The sequence below is a fragment of the Melozone crissalis genome, unplaced genomic scaffold (assembly GCF_028551555.1).
Source record: "Melozone crissalis strain CALT ecotype California unplaced genomic scaffold, PUWL_Pcris_2 ptg000007l_1, whole genome shotgun sequence".
NCBI classification, from domain to species: Eukaryota; Metazoa; Chordata; class Aves; order Passeriformes; family Passerellidae; genus Melozone; species Melozone crissalis.
Genome location: NW_026535785.1, coordinates 10,078,797 through 10,098,249, shown reverse-complemented (window position 1 = coordinate 10,098,249; position 19,453 = coordinate 10,078,797). Strand labels below are relative to the sequence as shown.

General features: G+C 42.3%; 1 long non-coding RNA gene across 1 annotated transcript in view; it reads right to left on the bottom strand.

The window, feature by feature from the left end:
* LOC128951157 (uncharacterized) overlaps window positions 1-19,190 on the bottom strand; it is a 101,740-nt gene extending 82,550 nt beyond the window's left edge. The window contains exon 1 of the long non-coding RNA XR_008484424.1: window positions 19,115-19,190. This is a non-coding gene — a long non-coding RNA (uncharacterized LOC128951157). The remainder of the gene's footprint in view (window positions 1-19,114) is intronic.
* Between the last annotated feature and the right edge of the window lie 263 nt (window positions 19,191-19,453).

The window sequence follows — 19,453 nt, the reverse complement described above, 5'->3', positions numbered from 1 at the left end:
GAAAATTGAGATACCTTTCTCACCATTGGAATCCACAAGGTAGAACTTTAAGCAAATATTGAAATACTGGGGATGAACTCTTGAAGGCTGATGACACTGTGCTGATTGTGCAGTGGTTTCTGGCAGCCTGTGGGAGAGACCAGGTGTGAAGCCCTGTGATGTCCTTTGGGGAGCAGACCTGGAGTCCCCTTTATGGTGGGGTTTGTGTGCACCACCAAAAGTACAAGTCTGAACTTAGCATCTGCACTTGACATTCAGCACTAGCCCAGAGGGTCTAGTCTGGAGGTCAGCCAAGCTCTGACACAGATCCCTTTGTGAGGCATATCATGATTATTTTGGCTACCCTACCTTCATCTTGTTCTCATGCGATTGAGAAAAACCCTTCCACTACCCTGATTTTAAAATGGCTCTGTAATGGAGCCTGTAATTTATCAAAAGGTTCAATTAAGAACTCCTCTTTGTTGTCCTTTAAAACCATCCCTTCAGAAAGTCAAGAAACATATCCCACAATGTGTGAGGCTCTAACACTTGTAAGCAAATGGTCGTCTTTTGGGTATGCATCTGGGTCATTACATAAACAAAGCACAAGCAACACAATGGGGCCAATGCCTTATTGTCTATGGGATACTTTTAGGTAAATATTTCAGCTGCAGATGGTAAATACAGCTTCAAAGCATAATGATATCTAACTGTGAAATAGCTGAGTCAGGTGCATTTACTAAAGTGGGCTGAGCCAAACACTAATTACAGAGTGGTTGCACAGGATTAGTGTTACATCTGACATATTTTAAAAGTAGGCATAAACCAGAGCCAAATTAATTTGATGAACTTCCATGAGCTTCATCCATAGGCATTTTATTGTGGCTAAAGAAGAAAGTTGCAAGAGATACAGAATGTATTAGAAGGTATGCTTCTCATTTCTGAGAATCAGCACCAACTTTTCCTGGAGCTCTGACTAAGTGGCTGAAAAGTTTAGTCACTCACAGGTGTTTTGCTGCCATCTGTCAACAGCTGATTATTGCAAACCTGTTTACTCAGACTAGTGCTGTGAAAGAGAACTTGCTATCTTTGCTCGATCTCTTTATACAGCTCCTGAGCATCTTCCCCCAGAACCAAACTGCCCCAGGGCTTTGGGAAATTGCAATCCACATCCCCAGATGAGCTTCACAGCTGGCCCCGGCCTCTGTGAAGTTCCCAAACTTCAATTCTGGCTCAGAGTCCTGAATTTGGAGATTTAATTATAGCACTGTCATTCAGAGGGAAGTCTTCACAGGCTGGGGTATTGCCATTACTTGCCAGATGCATCCACACCCTGGTACAGATTACATACATTACTGACCTCAGCTGAACCATGAGAACAATAAGGCTGGCCCTGGTCAGGAATCTTCTGACAAAACCTGGTTGCACTAGCAGAGGCAGATGAGAATCTAACATGTTCCACAGAGATTTGCTGCATGCAGAGCTGCAGACAGTCCCCAGCAGGCTCTGGCTGCTCCAGCCAGCCCAGCAGGGCTCTCCCTGCCCACCCTGGCAACTCTCAGGGAATGACCAAGGCACCCAAGGTCCAACAGCCTGCAGACAAAGCTGGGGCAGGCCCAAGATGTAAGCTAATTTCTGTCTGAATTGGATGAGGACCTCAGCTCATGCCAAGGAGCTTTAGGAGGACACAGGAATAGGGCAGAGCCATAGGGTTTGCAGCAGAGTGTAGGTCTCTGCATGGCCTCCTGCTGCCATGGGTAGAGTTGGACACCAAATGTTTTAATTTACACTTGTTGATACAGAACACTTGCAAACCTTCCCTAGCAGATTGCTAATCTGGCCATAAAAATGCAGCCTGCAGTGTCTGACCATCAGCACTGGATTATTCTAATCTGGGTAGGATTTTACTAAACATATAAGTTTCTTTTCACAAATATTTACCAATATAAATTGTTGTAAAGGAGCACCTCAAACTATTAATAGCATCTTTTTATCTACAACCTTCAAAGAGGGCATTCAGCCTTTCCTCTTAAGTACAGGCACCAGAGCATTTGTTTCAATCTGATTATGTCTCCTTAGGTAGAGAAATTCTAATCTTGCTCAAGCATTTTGCAGAGTGAAAGGGGTGATATGCTGGCCTTCAGTTCTGTCAGAAGATATACATGCTAAATCTAGAAGTTTACAGGCTTTTGGTCTCTCTGCCTCCCTGAATCACTTTCCTCATCAACAGCATTACAGTAAGTTAGCCATGAATGAACAAAAAGCAGAAAAATGCTTGACATCAAATCATCCCAGTGTTAGAAACCAAGGTTCAGCATCACTGCACCTTCCCATACAGCACTATCCCATTAGGAATACTTTCATTTGATTAGACTGATCCATTGGCTCCCAGTCCATATTACTTAACCCTCAAACCATTATGCCCTATTGAAAATAATTGGTAATGACAGTTTCAGGTTTAATATTTAATACAGTGGTTAAATGGAGTCGTACTGTTTGTGGTTATAGTTTCCATTGACTAATAAGCAAGTTAGAGAGCAAAACACATTTTTCTTGAGTTGCTACATTAGCAGTAAGCTAAACACCACGTTACTCATAAGAGCCTTAAACATTTTCAGAGAAATAGCTCCCAAAACCAAGTCAAATATTGCATTGATTTGTGGTTCACTTGTTTTCCTTCTTATTACTGGAGGACAGTCTTTTCAGGGGCTTTAAGGACTGCTGCAAGGTGGATGGAGGCACTGAAAGTCATTTCTTTGCATGCCAGGCCAACTCTCAAACAGTGCCTTATGCACGGGCTCCTCCTGCCTGAGCAGCTGCAGGGCAGGGAGCAGAGTCCTCCGAGTGCCCCTGCCCATCCCACAGCAGCTGCTCTGCCCCCAGCCCCTCTGGGGGCTCTGCTCTGTGCCACTGACCTGGCCTGGCTGAGAAAAACCCACAAGGAAAACGAGATGGGACCTTCCTCACCCAACCAACGCCACCATCTCAGAGAATAACCCTTCTGCACTTTACTCCCTTTTCTGCACAACAGAGGAGGAAGGTTCTAGAAGAGCAGGACTTGAGCAGCTGTGAGATATCTAAAAGTAATGACAAACATATGGAAGTTTGTCCTGCAAGGGCTCACCCACCTGTACAAATTTTGGGTCAGGTTACCTGGTGTCTCGCCAATAGCTTCAAAAGAGCTTTATTTATTTACTCTAGCCAAGAATTTGGCGCTCTATTTTTTAATCTGCCCACATCTTTCACCTCCTCCTGTAGTGCTTGTTCTCCCAGGGCTTTTTTTTTTTTGCCATTAACACTCCCAGTGTTGGATGATTATTACATTAACAGGGATTCCAGCTGAGGGTGGGGTTCACTCCCAGCAAATTAGTCAGTGTGGATCTCCACTCCTCCATGGCTTGGTTCCCACCAGTATCTGAGCAGGCTTGTACATATGGCAACTGCTGCTGTGATTTACTGGAAAGAGACCCCTTATGTGTCATTCATAAGCTGAGTGGATGAGACAGCAATGACACCCAAATACCTGAATTACAGAAAGAAAACAAACATTCCCTAACCTGGTTCTGTATTTTATCAGTGCTAGATGCTGCTTCTGCAAACCTGTCCTGCTTGCTCCTACGAGCTGAGCTTTTGTGCACTACCTTGAGTGCAGGAGACTCAAAAGACTCTAGATACAATCAGAAGGATATTCCAAGAACTAGATCCTTCAAAGAGTTGAGTACCCTCCCAGATGTGCTAGCTGCCCATCTCTATGATTTTATTTGGGACATATAAAGCACTCAGGCTTGGACTCTGAATTCTTAGAAAAGGATTTGCCTGCACCAAAAAATTAGTATTGGAATTTGATCTTAAAAATTCTTTACCACACTGAGACAGAGATCATTTGAAAAGGCACATAGCATCATGGTCTGGGGAGGCCCATGAATCCTTTCAGAGATGAGGCCCCTAATTCCATAGCTGATAATTGAACTGAAGCCCAGATATATGGAGACATAACTCACACTGCTTACAGTGTGGAATCATTCCTCATCCAACCTCTACTGTAAGAGTACATTCAAATGAACTTCCTGAACTAGATGGTCAAGCCAAGTTAGCTTCACACATTCTAAGGTGGGAGAGAAAGTGATTTACTGTCATTGAAGCTCCTGAGGTCACACATTATAATAGAAAGATAATTTACCAAAAAGAGAAATAAGATTACTGGGTGGACTCAATGCTTAAAATGGATTTAGCATTGGTTTTGAACTTATTTAGATGCATGACGGAGAAACACAGCTTTGTTTCCATTTATAAATGTCCAAAATGACAACCTGAATTTAGACAAGTGCCTGACTTGACCAGTGCCAGGCTGACCTAATTGGTAACAGAAGGACCATATTCTTAGCTGAAATGTACAGACAGCATGGGCAGCTGTCAGGCAACCTGCCCCAACAGTCTGTAGCACTGGGTGGACAAAGCCAAGATGGAGAAATGCCTTATTGAGTCCCTCTGGTGCTCATCTGGGACATGATTCCCCCATATATACCTGTGTGTAACCAGTGATGTCCACAGACTCACATTAGGGTAGTTTTTGGATTTGTTTTTCCCTGACATCAAAAATTGAATAACCCTACCTAGACTTCTCAAGAAGGAAGAGACTATAGTTTGAGACTATTCCTGCAGTACTAAAAACACTTATTGCAGATTGATAATAGTTCCCAAAAGATTTCTTCTAAATTTCTTCTAGTTGGGCATACAAGTGGTATAATTCAATAGGACTTGAAAGGAAAAGGACAGTGTGAGAGGCCACCAATATTTCTCCTTGAGAAGTGCTCAGAGAGCAGCTGCAGTTGCTTCCCTGAATTTTGCCAGAAATGGAGGATTTTGTCAACTTGCCCCAGGGTGTGTGACGCCCAAGGAAGCCAAGTGAGGCATGAGGGGTGAAGGCTGCACTCCCTGGACAAGCTGCATGGGCTCAGTGCCTTGGGTGGCACATCCTCTTCCCACTGCTCCCTGTTTGCTATCAGCACCTGATAACACAAGGGCTTCTGTGGCACCAAGCACAGCAGCAGGGGTGACCAGCTCCTCTTCAGGCAGGCCCAGTTTCCCCAGGCTTGCTGGAGAGCTTCTCAAAGCTGTATGCAGTTAGTGACTTGTTTCTTAAGAATTCCCTCACCACAAAGTCATGTAAAATAGAGCCAGCCAAGAACTGAAATCATTACTAAGTATAAATTATTTTATCTTTCATTTTTACCTATTCACAGAGGGGAAATGCACCTTGTGCCCCATACAAATCCAATTTAAGCTCTGAGAATAAGGTCTAAGTAGGACTTAAGTAGTATAGAGGCCGTTAGGCTGACCCTCTACACTGGGGTTAATTTCATCCAAAAGCTTTTCCAAGAGATAAGGAAACAATCTTTCATGTACAAAGTGCTTGAGGAAACCAAGAAACAGTAAAAGAATCTGCCTGCTTTGAAAGCTTTGTATCTCACCTCAACACTCAATAGAGAGATGTGTTGTGTTGATGTACTGTAGATTATACCTTACCCAAATGGTGAAGTTAAAAGAAAACAGGATCCCTTGACACTGTCTTAGACAACACATAATACAGCACTATCATTAAATGAAGTTTACAAAAGGCTTCTATTTACATGTCTGCAGAAAATAGACCAGGGCACAGGATGCTGACTGCAGTGTAAATGTTAACTGAGGGACAGCACGGCTCTGGCTGCGCCGTGGAAAACCAAGGGCAAACAGGAGGAGGAGACAACGGGGCCCAAAGCAGCCCTGCATCCCAACAGCAGGCTGGCTTCCCAAGGAAAACAACTCCACCAAGCTACAGGAATGGAGGGCAAGGGCAGGATTAAAGAGAGATATCTGGCAATTTAAAAGGTGGCTGCGAAAAAGTAGCTCAATGCTGAAAGAGCAAGAGACATAACTAGACATAAATCAGCCTCCTTGCTGCCAGCCTCCAGAAGAAGTGTCCAGAACTGGTGGTCAGAAGTTAAAAGAGATGGCAAGGCACATCTGTACCTTGGTAATTAAATGTTTTCATGGCAAAATCTCACTGTTGTAAACACCTGGGCCAACCATATGTGTGGAAAAGTCTATGATGTTCATGTTGGAAAGGTGAGGCTTCTCTATGGGCAAGTGAATCCACATCTCTTTTGCTTCTGGAGATTTTTGAAATTGGGAAAGAAGAAGAAAATCCCAGTTCTAAGCAGATGTATGGAAAAAGAAGAAGAAGAAGAAAATACCTTTCAGGAGGAAATAGAAAAGGTATTAATTCAGGTGTATACGAATTGCTTTTAATTTCAATAACAAAAAATGCAAAAGAAGAAAATATCTGAGAATGGTATTGGTGAGGAGAATATGACTAGCAAAAATCAAGACACCAAGCTTAGATTATTTACAGACCAAAGTTATTTTGGGTAGTGCTGTGTCCTTATTTTCTCTTCCTTCCAAAAACATTTCCAACAAGGCTATACATAAGGACTCCTGTCGAGGTGAATGCTATTTGAGACTTCACTGTTTGTAACCAACTGCTTTTACCCACACACTCAAATAACCCTAAAATGACCTCTATTCATGACTAATCTAGGGCTGAATTGAAAGGACTGCCCTTGAGAGAAAGCTCTGCATCTCACAGCAACAGGCAGTGCCAGCCTGTGCTTCCCCCAGTCAGCAAGGCTGGGCCACTCACAGCAGCTCTTGCCTCCATGCACTGTATGGAACTTTGTAATACCCAAGTTTGTCCTAAACACAAGATCCATCATAATTTGACCCATTTTCAAGTTAAGACATCACTGTGAGAGGTGAAATTCAATGTTCTATTCTATTATGTAGCTATTAAGACGCAGCCCTGCACAGATCTGCTGCGAACAGCTTCCCTCAGAGGAGCACTTCCCTGCCAGGCCTTTGCATCCTAGATGTGCTGTGTCACACATGCTCCAGTATCATGTGCAGCCACACATTGTCATTAACCACCCTTTAGCAGGTAATAGGGTGAAACATGTCAGTGAACCATAAACCCAGACTGATTTAGAAGATAAATTGTAATGGCCCAGAAGTAGCTGTTACAGCCCTTCCTGTCAATACTTCACCTTTAAAAAAATTCCCTAAATGCTTACTAATACTACCAGATGTAATGGCTGTCAATAACATTTACTTTAAATAGTCCCCAAACACATTACATAACCTGCATTTAAAAAGTCCATCTCGCCAATATTTGAAGGAAGTGCAGCAAGCTACCCTGTCACCTCTGCTGAGCTCCTGGGAGCCATGCTGCTCTGCCTTTCCACATTAACCCTTCCCTGCCTGACCCACCTCCTCCTGAAAGTTCAGTGAGGATGAGAGAAGCAGAACTGTGGGTGTAGCTGCAAGATGTGTCAGGTTCAGTGGCAGAGCTGGTGTCTGTTCCTGCTCCCTCCTCTTCAGACAAGGGCAATTATCAAGCAGCACCATTTTGATGATGAAGGCTGCAGTGTGGGCACATTGATGGCAATGAGTCAGGAAATTGGGGTGGGAATGGATGGGAAGGAGCAGCCCAGTCAGCTAGGGACCCCTCATGGCAGTTTCTTGTGCCAGTAATTGCTGTCATCGCTAAGGACAGCAGCAAACCTGCATGGAGGCTCTGCCCTTGCTTTGTCCCATCCCTCAAACCATGGTTTTGTGTTTTAAATACCAGCACAGCAGTGCTACCACACAGAACCTGTAAGTTGGCAGCTGGGGGATCCGAGCGCGGATGCAACCCTGTGTGCATTACCACTGCTGAAGGTTGCTTTTGGTTAGGAGGGCAAATGAGTGGCACATCTGTGATTACACAAAATAGGGATCAGGATAATTACTGGATTGCTTCAAGAGGGAGGCAGAAGGAATCATTTGTCACATCACAAGCATTAACTGTCAGTGTTAATTACAGGTATTTATGTCTGCCACTTCTGGGATTAGCCAAGTAAGCACAGTGTGATGAAGAAGGGCATTGCTGAGGGAAGTGGAATCATGTTCCTTGGGGCAATAGCAGAGCCATAGGATAATCACAAGTGTCTTCCAGGTCTCATTCACCTCCTGTTCCTCTCTGGCAAAGCAACACTTCACAGTTCTGTATGTCAACAGCACTGAGCAGAAAATAACTTGGCTGAGATATCTGCAATTTTTAGATTTCACTCAATGCTCCACGGTCTCCAAAGAATGGGATGATATTAGACCTTTGAAAAAAGTGGCCAATGTATAAATATTCTACATTCAAAAGTCATATGTCTAATCCTTCTGTTGGGAGCCAAGACCTTGACTTCTGCAGTGTTTAAGGGCCTGGGACCAACACAGTCATATAAAGAGTAAAGTCCTCTAAGTCTTTAGTGCAGCTGTTTCAAACTCATCCAGATGTAGTTCCAGGTGTTGGAGGGCACAGCAGGAATAAAATCACACTCATGCCTGGATCTACCAGCATGCAAACCAGAGACAATTGTGACAGAAGCATCACCCTTTACCAGGGCCATTTCTAAAGGAATCAATACTCTAATTCAGAAGTCAGTGTTTCCAAAACCTAGCAAGGAGCAGTGGCAATAAGACAAGTTAAAGAAGGATGTGGACGTGATTTGTTGTGTGCCAGAAGAAGGAGATACCAAAGTATTTTGAGGAAAGTGGGGGAGAGTGGCTGGGGCAGAGGACAGGATCTGCACTCCAGGGATGGGCACTCCTGGATGCCAGGTGCTGGTGCCTGGCCTGAGCACCCACTGGGCTCTGGGGCACTCCTCAGCCCCAATCCAGGGGAAGAGTGAGTTACTAACCCTCACACAGATAACTGCACTAGAGGTGAAGGTGTGCACAGCTAACTGTATTCACACACATTTGCAGATCAAGCCTTATATGTACTCCTTCCCTTCAGACTAAGTCAACTAAAAAAGACTCTTAGGGTTGTTCTGAGCCCTACACATGTCCACTTGTGATGGCAGAATTATAGATGGAGGCTCTGAGGGTGCAACTTCACTTGTGGCATTGCCTCTAGGTCACTCAAATGTTCAGAAGTGGCTGTACAGTTCTTGTAAAAAAGAAGATCAGAGAAAGAACCACACTAAGAACTGTCATATCCCAAAAAACAATTCAACAATAAAGGTTTTTTTATGCCACAAATCAATGATACATTTTTCTGTTTCATCTTCCTAACATCCTTTAGGTGAGAGCAGGGGATGCACATTGTCCCATCTCTGTAGTAAATGCCCCAAACCAGTTCTACAATAAAGACCAAGAATACTGAGTTACTATCACAAGACTGTTATTGGTTTGGAAGATCTTTTCAACTCATGTCTTTGAAATAGGAATATTTCAAATTGCATTTTAAGGGATTCAAGTCTTCCTGGCAAAGCACAGTTTGTAGGCAGAGGTGCTGCCTTTCATTACCCCGATGCAATCTAAAAGGCTTTAGGGCAAACAGGGATCTTGGTGAAATGGCAGAAGAACCTTCCATGGATGAGAACAGTACAAGACTGCTCATTTGCACTGCATCTGCAGGATATGAACAAACTATCCCTCTTCTGGTGTAGGCAGTGGTAACAGTTTTCACCGGAAGAGGTGCAGTTTGAAGGATGCCTGTTAGCATCCTTCTGCAAGAGCATTAGTTTGAAATACTCACTGATTGTAAGCTTGCAGTATGACAAAGGCACTAAGAAAGCTCAGATGACAATTCCTCCCTAATCTAGATCTGAACATTCTCTGCTACTTTAATGAGCTAATTAATCATATCCCGAGACTTCTATTTTTTCTTATAAATCTTGAAAATGATGAATATAGTGTGAATCAGTCATTTGCAAATTTATTGCCTGAACTAGCACTTCAGTGCCTTCTAGTATCAAGGCACTGCTGGAAAGAAAGATGCACTTCTGAAAGAGTTAAATAAAGCAGGGTCAATTATCACTGGAATGCTAACCAGAACTCTCTAGGGCAAGATAAATCAGTAGTAAATACCATCTTACTAGGAAAGTGTGTGTCATTTTCAGTTCAGTGTACTGGACAGCACATTGCCCTGTTAAAGTAAGTAAGAATTGTAATAATATCTTGGCATGTAGTAGAAATAGCAGTAGGTGAAGTTTCCTCCATGAAGCCAAGAAGTGATGCAATGGCAGCTTGTATGGCTATAATTGTATATTTTGCTAGAATCAAAAATAAGGGTTTAATGTATTATTAAATTCTTTGCTTGGGGGCAGGCATCCACACACCTGCAATTATTTTAATTGCATGTTCCAGATTTTTTTGTTTTTCAGAATTTTATGACAGAAGCTGAAGTTAAAATTAATACCTCTCAATATACTTTCCTGAGTCTCAGTAATAAGTTCTTCTCTTTGAGTAATGGAGTAGTTTATTCAGTGTGTTATATTTTTAGTTTTATGGAAAGGTTTTGGAAAACATTGTGCCAAACAAAATACATGTGGTAACCAGTATTCAAACTACCATAAATTAGTCTGGAGAGCAGAGAAGAGCAAGTTTGGAAGCTGAAGACGTCACTACAGTCCAGGAAGGGGTGACAGTGGATTCACACACTGCAGCTTCTGGAGTCCTTCTGGAACCGTGTCTCTAAAGACAGGGAAGAAGCAGTGGCTGAACTGCAAGTAGGGGGTTGGCTCTGTGCCCTTGGTCCTGCTCATGGCAGCGCAATATCAGGTTTGCAGCACGTTCCTGCTCTGCACTAGGGTTTCATACGCACTCTAAGGATGTAGCTTATCTCACAACAGAGTGGCCAAGGGAGGGACAAAATCCTTCTCTCAGCACACAGTGCTCTCTGTGCTTAGCATGGAGCATCTGACACTCCACACATCCCACCTGAACTCCTGGGAAGGTCTGGTGAAGCTTTTTACTACCACTTAGCTTCTGTTCCTGGTTCAGCTGCTGAATTCAATGATCTGCAGAATACCAGGCTGCTTTCCCTTCCCAAAATCTCCTGCTGGATCCCTCAGATGGACATTTTCCCAGACCTCACCAACAGATATCTTTCATCTCCTCTGCATCAGCAGATCACAAGGACTATCAGGACCTGTTTAATTTCACTGACACCAGTGCTATTTCTCCTGATTTATAGCAAACTAAGTGCAATGGGAATTGGGGCTGAGCTCTGGGGGGGTCACACACATTGCCATTTGCCACCCCTTCCCACTGGGGCAGGAGGCTGGATAGCAAGTCCTCATATTCTCATGGCAAGGGCACCTCCTCTTAGGAAAAATATTCATATATACCCAAATCCTGACTTTCATTAAGCTTAATGCATTTGCAGACAATTGCATTTGATAGAAAGCCTTTCCCAGGTAGTATTTAGGCTCATCAAGAACACTAATCAATGGCTGGTAGTTAAATGCATTCTTAACTTTTTATGTGCATTGTCCTTGTGCCATGTGATGTGATGTCTTTATAACAAGATCACTAGGGAGAATCACAAAGATTAATAAAAATACAAGGAGAATTGGAGGCAAGGGGTTCCATTAAATAGAGCAGGATTACAGACAAATGAGGCTCTGTGGTATTCCGAGTTGTAAGATTTTAAGTGTGTTTTTGCTATGCTGTATTGTTTGTTGGGCTTTTTCTTAGTTCTTCCTTTTACAGCTGTGCTGAGCTCATGCAAAATAGGCTGGGCCCAGGGCAAACCTAGACTTGGGAGGAGAAAAAAGCTCATGTTCCCAAACTATTGTGTTTCTATCCTCCCTCCTGGAAAGAATACGAAACCAGGACTTAAAATAAAAGGCAGAAGTTCTAAACAACCCCTTTGACTGCTTTTATCCAAAGACAGAGTTTTGAGCTGAAAAATTCCATTGATCTATCAATATGTTGCTTAGAGAAGAGTGAGAGAGGAGACTGAATTTATTTCAGGAAGATAAACTCTATTTAAAAATCAACTAGTCAGCTCTGGGCTGAGCTCCACACACTGGCTCTGCCCATTACAGGATGTAAAAGCTCAGCAACAAGCAGCTGTACCCCAGACACCCTTCCAGCATGAGGAGCAGCAATTCCAGGTGGATGGAGCCTTTCTGGGGCAAGTCACCATATCTGCCTGTGCCTCAGGTTCCCAGTGTGAAATAAGGAATCATCTTCTCTCCTTTTGTCTTTATTCAAAATGCTACAACTGTTATGTCTCTTGCCACATGTTACACACAGTATAAACACAATGAGGCCAGAACTAGTTCTGGAGCCTGTAAATATCAGGGAAACACCACACTAATAACTTATTCACAAGCAATAAGGACAGTCCAGCAATCTAGGAGTGACTTGTGCCTTGGTTTGGGGTGAAGATTTAAGAATTAACTCTTTCAGCATTTTAATAAACTTGATGGGTTTATTTTTCTCTATTTTCCACAGAAAATCCTCTACACTATTTCTTTGTTTTAGTGAAGCCTTAGCTAGTCTGTGCTAGCTCTGCTGACCTGGGAACAAGCTTCAGCAGTCTTTAAGGCACCCAATATTAACATGAAAGTCTGTAATCACATCTTCCCAGCTGTTAGAGCCCACAGTGTCACTGGGAGTTTGCATGGCTAAACCAGAATTTGCTGTATAATCCACGTGCCGTGCTGTTCATGCATGGTAATTATGTATGACAAAATCCATAAGAAAGGAAGCAGCTACATATAGTCTGCTTTAAAGTGTGAAGGGAAGGACTTATTTTTACTATCCAAAGAAACCAGCTAAAAGGAAAATTTTTCCATACTTTTTTTCATGATTAGCAACCACGAAACCATCAGTGACCCCAAATTTCACAAGGCACTGTCTGAGTACCCTTCCTATCTCAGATGGTCAGCTATTAACCTCTTCCAGGCAGCAGATACAAAGTTCTGAGTTATAGCTGTTGTCTTTAGAGAGCAAATCTTTTACTCTATTCATAATACAACTTACAGGCCCACATGATAGAAAGAACATGGTATAGAGATGCCAGAGCACAGAATGACCCCATTTTCCTACTGCCAGCATCCTGCTACTACTGCTCACCCACTCCTGTGTAATCTGTGGCCCACAGAAGATCTTATTTCCATGCAGAGAGAGATCTGTGACCAGCTTTCCAATTTGACATTACTTATGAAATACTTCATGGAAAATTTAGACAAAACAAAACTGTCACTGTTATATTTCCTGCCATCTTACCTCTGCCTTTTTAGTATCTCATGGAAGTTCTAATTTGGGTGCCTAATTTAATTCTGTGGTCAGCATCTCTTAAAATGTATTGCTTTTGAGACATTGAAAGCTATGCATAAAAAGTCTTGTCATAGTAGAGGCAATCTGAGCACAGCCCAAAATGCAGCAGACATTCTTATGTATGTAAGAATTAAGCAAAGCAGAATTTCCACTAGGCCCTGAGAGTAGGCTTAAAAAGCAAAAATAGACTTGGGAAGAAAACTGAGTTTCTGGGGCAAGGTTTTTTGTTCCTAGCCTCAAAAACCCCTAAAAAACCCAAACAAAAAAAGCCCAAAAAACCACCCTTAAAATCCCACCCAAAACTCAATTCAGGTTTATGAGGAAAACAGTTACAAGTATTTTTTATATCACTAACTGGTTGTGATAAATCACAATCCAATTGAATATCAGGAAAAATAATTTAGGCAGCAAAGTTGGGAGCAGCTCTGCTACAAACAGCCTATGACTAAATATGGTGCTCATACATGGAAATTCAGAGTTCTTAGGACATGCTTTACTTTTAGGCCCCATAAGTACTAACTCAATATCTCAGTTGCATTTACTTCCCTGTTTCCAAGCCATGCTTTGCTCCCCAAAGCCCCAACTCCCCACCTAAACACCCCTGTCTTTGGAGCAGAAAGGGGCAGGGAAAAGAAGCAGCCTTCAGCAGAGAAATGGAGCATTCAGCAGGCGACAGCCTGGTGCTTGTGCTTTTGAGGCTGCTCCTGGGACTCTGGCATTGCCCAACAGGAATATTTCTGCTTTGTTTAACACAGTGAAAAAACATCAGTCGACACTGTAATGTTAAGAGTGGTGGATGCAAGTACGACCGATAAACAAACACGTCTTTGTTTTAATAGTGGGGAGTGACTTATCATAGTTAATTATAGGAATTTACAGCTATTTATGTGAACTCAAGAAAGCAGAAAACATTCATTTGTTGGTAGTGTAACTGCTGGGTGGAGGCAGCACAGATGCATGGAGATGAATGCTAGACTGTATCTTGTTTGCCTTGTTATGCACAACTTTACTATGTAAATTTGAACTTCAGTGAGTAGCTACTTGGCACATTAGAATGTATAATTACAGACACACAAAAAAACCCATGGAAAGTGACATTTAAAACATTATTTCTTTGTCACATATCAGTTAAATATAGAAAAAACCCCATATTTACTTTAATCCGCAGTAGACACTTGGTCTCGCACCTGCTGCTCACATGCAAAATGTGTCATTATCACTCAGTGTCCATCCTCTTACACAGAGAAAACAAAGTCACTTTGGTTCAGTTTTGTCTCACTTCAAGCCTCAGAGGAGCTGCACTTACAGTGGAATGTTAAGCAGAAAACAAAACCAAAATAGCACGACACCAACCGCAGTTCATTTGTGGGGGGAAAAAAAAGGCTGCTCTTGTGCACATTCAATAATTATCTCAAAACAATTATTATATGATGGAATGAACTCCAGAATCGACATTTCCCCCACTTTTCAAAGACAGAGCAGTGCTACTGATACACCACTATCAGCATTAGCAGCCACACCACTGCCGCAGAAAGGGCTTGGCTGCAGCACGGAGCTGGCAGGGCCAAGGACCGTGTGCTCCCCACACACTGCTGCCAGATAAGGAGCAGCATGTCCCACGTATTTCTTCTGGGCAGGAATCATTGTGAACAATTATCTAAAACACATAAACCACCAGTTTCCAAGGAACACCAGATCTTCTGCTAGGGAGAACCTAAAAGCATTCCTGGCTCTGTAAGGACAAGTTTCAGCGAGCAATCGCCTACATCTAAAACCCTTCGATATATAAATAATTGAACTGCAGTACTGAAGTGGCTACCTGCACCATATCCTGTCAATGCATTTATCCAGACCTCCTGGAAGAAGTGAAATTTATTATTTTGCAGAGGGAGACTAAAGCAGAGAGACATTAAGGACGGAGTGGATTGTTTGAAGCAGCACAAGAGCTGACTCCCTGAGCTGCCACTGACCTAACCTCATCCTCTGTGGCAATGTGCAGCTATGACAGCTCGTGCTCACAGACATGAGTCTGGCTGGGTTCAAGTTGGGCTCTTTATGAAATCAGACTCTCAGCAGGGTTTGACTACATGCTGAGGAGCAGTGCAAGAGACAGCTCCATCCCCACTGTGGGCACAGACATGCCCCCTGTGACTTGCCCAGGATTACACCCAGGGAAGCTGTGTAAGGAAAAGAGGTGAACCAGAATTTTCAGGGAAGCATTGGATCACCTTTCTTCCCACAAAAACAGCATTCATATTTGACTAGATCTTGCTTATTTTCCTTTCTTCTAAGTAAAACCAAGGAGTGCAGGGACTCAGGGTGTTGCGACCTGGATGCTGCAATCCAATATAATTTTGATTAAAAAATTCAAATAACTCTCATCCCAAGCCCATGTTTCTCCCAGCAAATAACTAACTCATCTCGATATCTCATTTACTTCTCTGCTTCCAAACCATGCCTTGCTCACCAGTACCTGCAGTTACTACTCAACTGCCTAAGAACAAGTTTTACATGTAATTCCCACAGAACATGGGACATGTCTATAAATCCCTCAAACTCTTTACATGGGATGCAGCCATCTCTGGAGTGGAAGAGGCAAACTGCAATTGCTGCAAAACAACAGCATTGAAAAGCAAACCCCTGTGTTTAGTCAAAGCTGCAGCAGGGGATTTAGAGAGCGCTGAGGACTGCCACAAGCCAACCAACTTCCCATGGCTGCCTATACCTTTTTCTTACCCTTTTCTTTTAAAGAACAAACTACATTAAGCTAATTTTCCCCAATCAGTTCTTGCCTAATGGTATCCTGTCTTGATTTCTTGGTAAAAAACCTTTCAGCCATTTATATATTACACCTTCAGCCTGCACATCACACATTTCAGAAGGAAAAGCGAGCAGCACCTTCTGGGCCACGTTCCCACAGTTTTGATCCACTATTTGTTTTGCAGCTCTAATGATTATTTTTAGTTAAGAGATCAATGGAAGCTCTAAAGATATTCCTGTGACATCCGGCGTACAGCTTGCATTCAGTCACAAATGAAAATAACCACACTGTGCGTGGGTGTCTGCACAGCAATGCAAACACCCAAAGCATAACAGGCCTGAGGAGGTACCACAGAGAATATCAATTCAGACTCAAAATGTCATATGGCATTATTACACTGTGCCTAACAAAAATAAGGCAGCAGAATGGAAAGGTTGCAAAACTGCTTGTAAACAACACTGCCAGGTGGGATGTTAATGCAGCCGCCTGAAATGGCAAGTGGAGCAAACCATGTAACCCTCAATTAATGTGTCTAAATCCAGGCTCTTCCCCCAGAGAAAGTGCCACTCAGTTGTAGGGAAAGAAAAGAGGAAAGTGAAGGGAGGGCAGATGGAGAAACTGTTTATCTTCTTAGAGATTTTATAGTTGGACATTTTATAAAACACCAAAGACATCTTCAAAGTCTGCTTCATTCTGCAGTAGTAATATTTATCATATAGGGTGCTTAAATCTTGTGCTGTGTTTGATTTCTCCACATGCTTAGTTTTCCATCCACCAATTTGTTTCAAGTCATTTCTATACATGTCTAGTTTACCAAATTTTTACAAAACTGCACTGTTTCTCAGGTCACACTTCAGTTTGTACAGAAAAAGATATCCATATCTGATATTTTTAGATCTTTCCTTAATGAAATAATACTTATTCCAAAAAGCTTTCTACTGATCTGGTTATATTTTTGTTTTCTCTGTTTCTTTCCCAGGGCAAAAATTCTAATTCATCCTTTTGCTACTGAGCTCCTCTTTAGCCAGTGCTAGACAATCAGAAATACAGCAGCTACTGGCTAAACTTCAAATTCCTGGAGTGTAGTCCCAGCATGGAGGATGCACATTCATGTTAAAGAGAGCTGGATGTATTATACACTTGTCTGACTTGAGTATTCACAGCTGAGAAAATCAGGTTGGTTGTTTCTGTCTCTTTTGTGAACTCTGACAGATCCTCACCAACATTTGTCATCTTAGTAATTTTATTGCAGCCATAAAAGCAACTTTATGTTCACACCTTACCTGCTCACTGGGAGGCAGGAGGCTAATTTATTAGGGAAAGAAGTAGGCATTAATCAAATAATTAACATGGCAGACACTGGCCAGTGTCTATCTGGTATTTCATAGGCTGGCCTATACCCATGTTTCAACTCAAATATATCCAGTGTTCAAATGCAAGTGCAGCCTGACCTCCAAATCGAAAGGAAAAGCACAAAAAACTTCATCTTTTACCTCTCAGGACTGGCCAAAAGGCTGCCTACATGCAGCATGAATGGGTCAGACTGGTCAAAGACTCTGGACAGAGGCTGCTGTCACCTCTCTCATGCTGCCTTCAGCAAACACAGATGAGAGATTTCCCCATTTTCCCACCTGCCTGCCCTTCTGCAGGGTGAAGGGGCTCAAGTGAAGCTCTGAATGCCCAGCAGACTGGGCTCCCCTGGCACTCACAACTTCTCCACAGCCAAAGCCCAGTGTTTGCCTGCACAGAACAACTTGTCAGAATCACAGGTCACCTTTCACATCTCCTTGATAGGCATGTACAGATCTGAAACTCCATTTCTGTGAACAGGCTGTTTGAGTTGCTTGTTTTTACCCTGTGAATCCCTGCCTGTGTCAGAGTATGACATTTCAAGAGGTGAAAACACCCATCTAGGTCACCTCTGGACCTCACTGTTGTCCTTTTTCTCTCAATGTAACTTTTTTTCTCAACGTTATCTCAATGGGATGTTTCCTGCTCATTCTCTGATTGCATCCCTCCCAAGGAAGAGGCTCTTCATGATTTCTGACACTGAGTCAGTACCAACTAAAGCACTGCACAGTTTGCCTTTGAACGGCAGGCACAGGAATTAATTAGGGCTAAGGGAAGCTTTCAGACTACAATTTACTAAGACAAAGCCATCTCCATCACCCTGCTCCTTACAGTGTTTTGATATTTTCAGACATGTTACTAGTGAGCATATATTGATCACCATTCCTTGAACAGAGAGCATTTCCCTACTGAGTGACTAAATGATGTGGATGTTGAAACATTTAATTGAATGTAAGTATGTTATTGGTAATTTTATTCAGGATTCTCACATGAGACAAATCACACCCATTACTGAGAAGTCCAGCTTCTGGAAAGGGGCCCAAAACTATATCTGAATTTAAAGACACTGGAAAAATATAGGGGGAGAAGGTGGAAGGAAAATTTAATTGCTCAAGTTTTGCAGGGACATAAATGGATTTTTCTTATATTACTTATACCACTTAAAAATTGTAAATCTAGACTTCTTTCCCAATACAGACAGAAAGCTGTTTTAGTTAACTATATGAAGGTGGAATGAACTGCCAAGTGAAGGCAAAGATAAAGGGTGAATCAAAATAAAACTCTTAATCTCTTATCAATGACTCTACTCTGTGCCCTGAGTCTACCCTGAGATATTCCTTACTTTACTTTCCCCTTGCAAAGTATTTCAGAAGAATAGCAAAACAGGTACAGAGCCACAGGGCTAGGAATTAGGTAACTGATGTATGCAGGTATGGTCTGTAATTCAACAGTTTGGATGTTTTGATAATACATATACAGCAGTATAAAACATGAATACTTATGCAGCAACAGTTCCTAATTTTGCAGAGGTCTCAAAGAGTGTGAAAAATACTACACCAAGCTGTGTGAAGACAATAAAATCTAGAAGACAAGAAATACAATTTATGCTTTGTTCAGCATGCAAATGATGTCCTCCCTGATGTTCACAAAAACTGCACACCTGCATTTACAAATGAGTGTAGTTTGAAATGCCTACAAATCAATATTGGGGCTGAAAACATCCCAAACAAATTCACAAGCTATTAATTTGAATTCTGATTCAGCTGACAACTACTGAATTTTCAGTTGTTGAAATGCCATGTTGAACACGCAAGAGAGAGGAGAGGCACACATTGTGAAACTGCATTTATGACCAAAGTAAATCTTCTGACTGCTTACCAGTGGAGTAAAGCAGCATGCAGGGCTCTCCAACTTCCCTCTGTGCAGAGTAATATCACATGACAGAACCTCTACTGCACGAAATGGCAAGCTGGGAAAAATAGATAAGGAAAGCATTGGTATTGAAATACACAAAGAACAGCAGATACTCTTTATTGTGTAACGCATTAAATTATAGCGGATGGTGTAAGTAATTCGCAAGCGTCACTCAAGTGGAAAAAAAGCACTTAAAGGAAAAAGTTTGCAAAATTCATGAAACCTTTCTTCCCCAGTTTCTGAATCCCCCCTTTTGAAATATCCTCAGGGTACAGATGGGAACATACAGATTTTTAAGTTGGA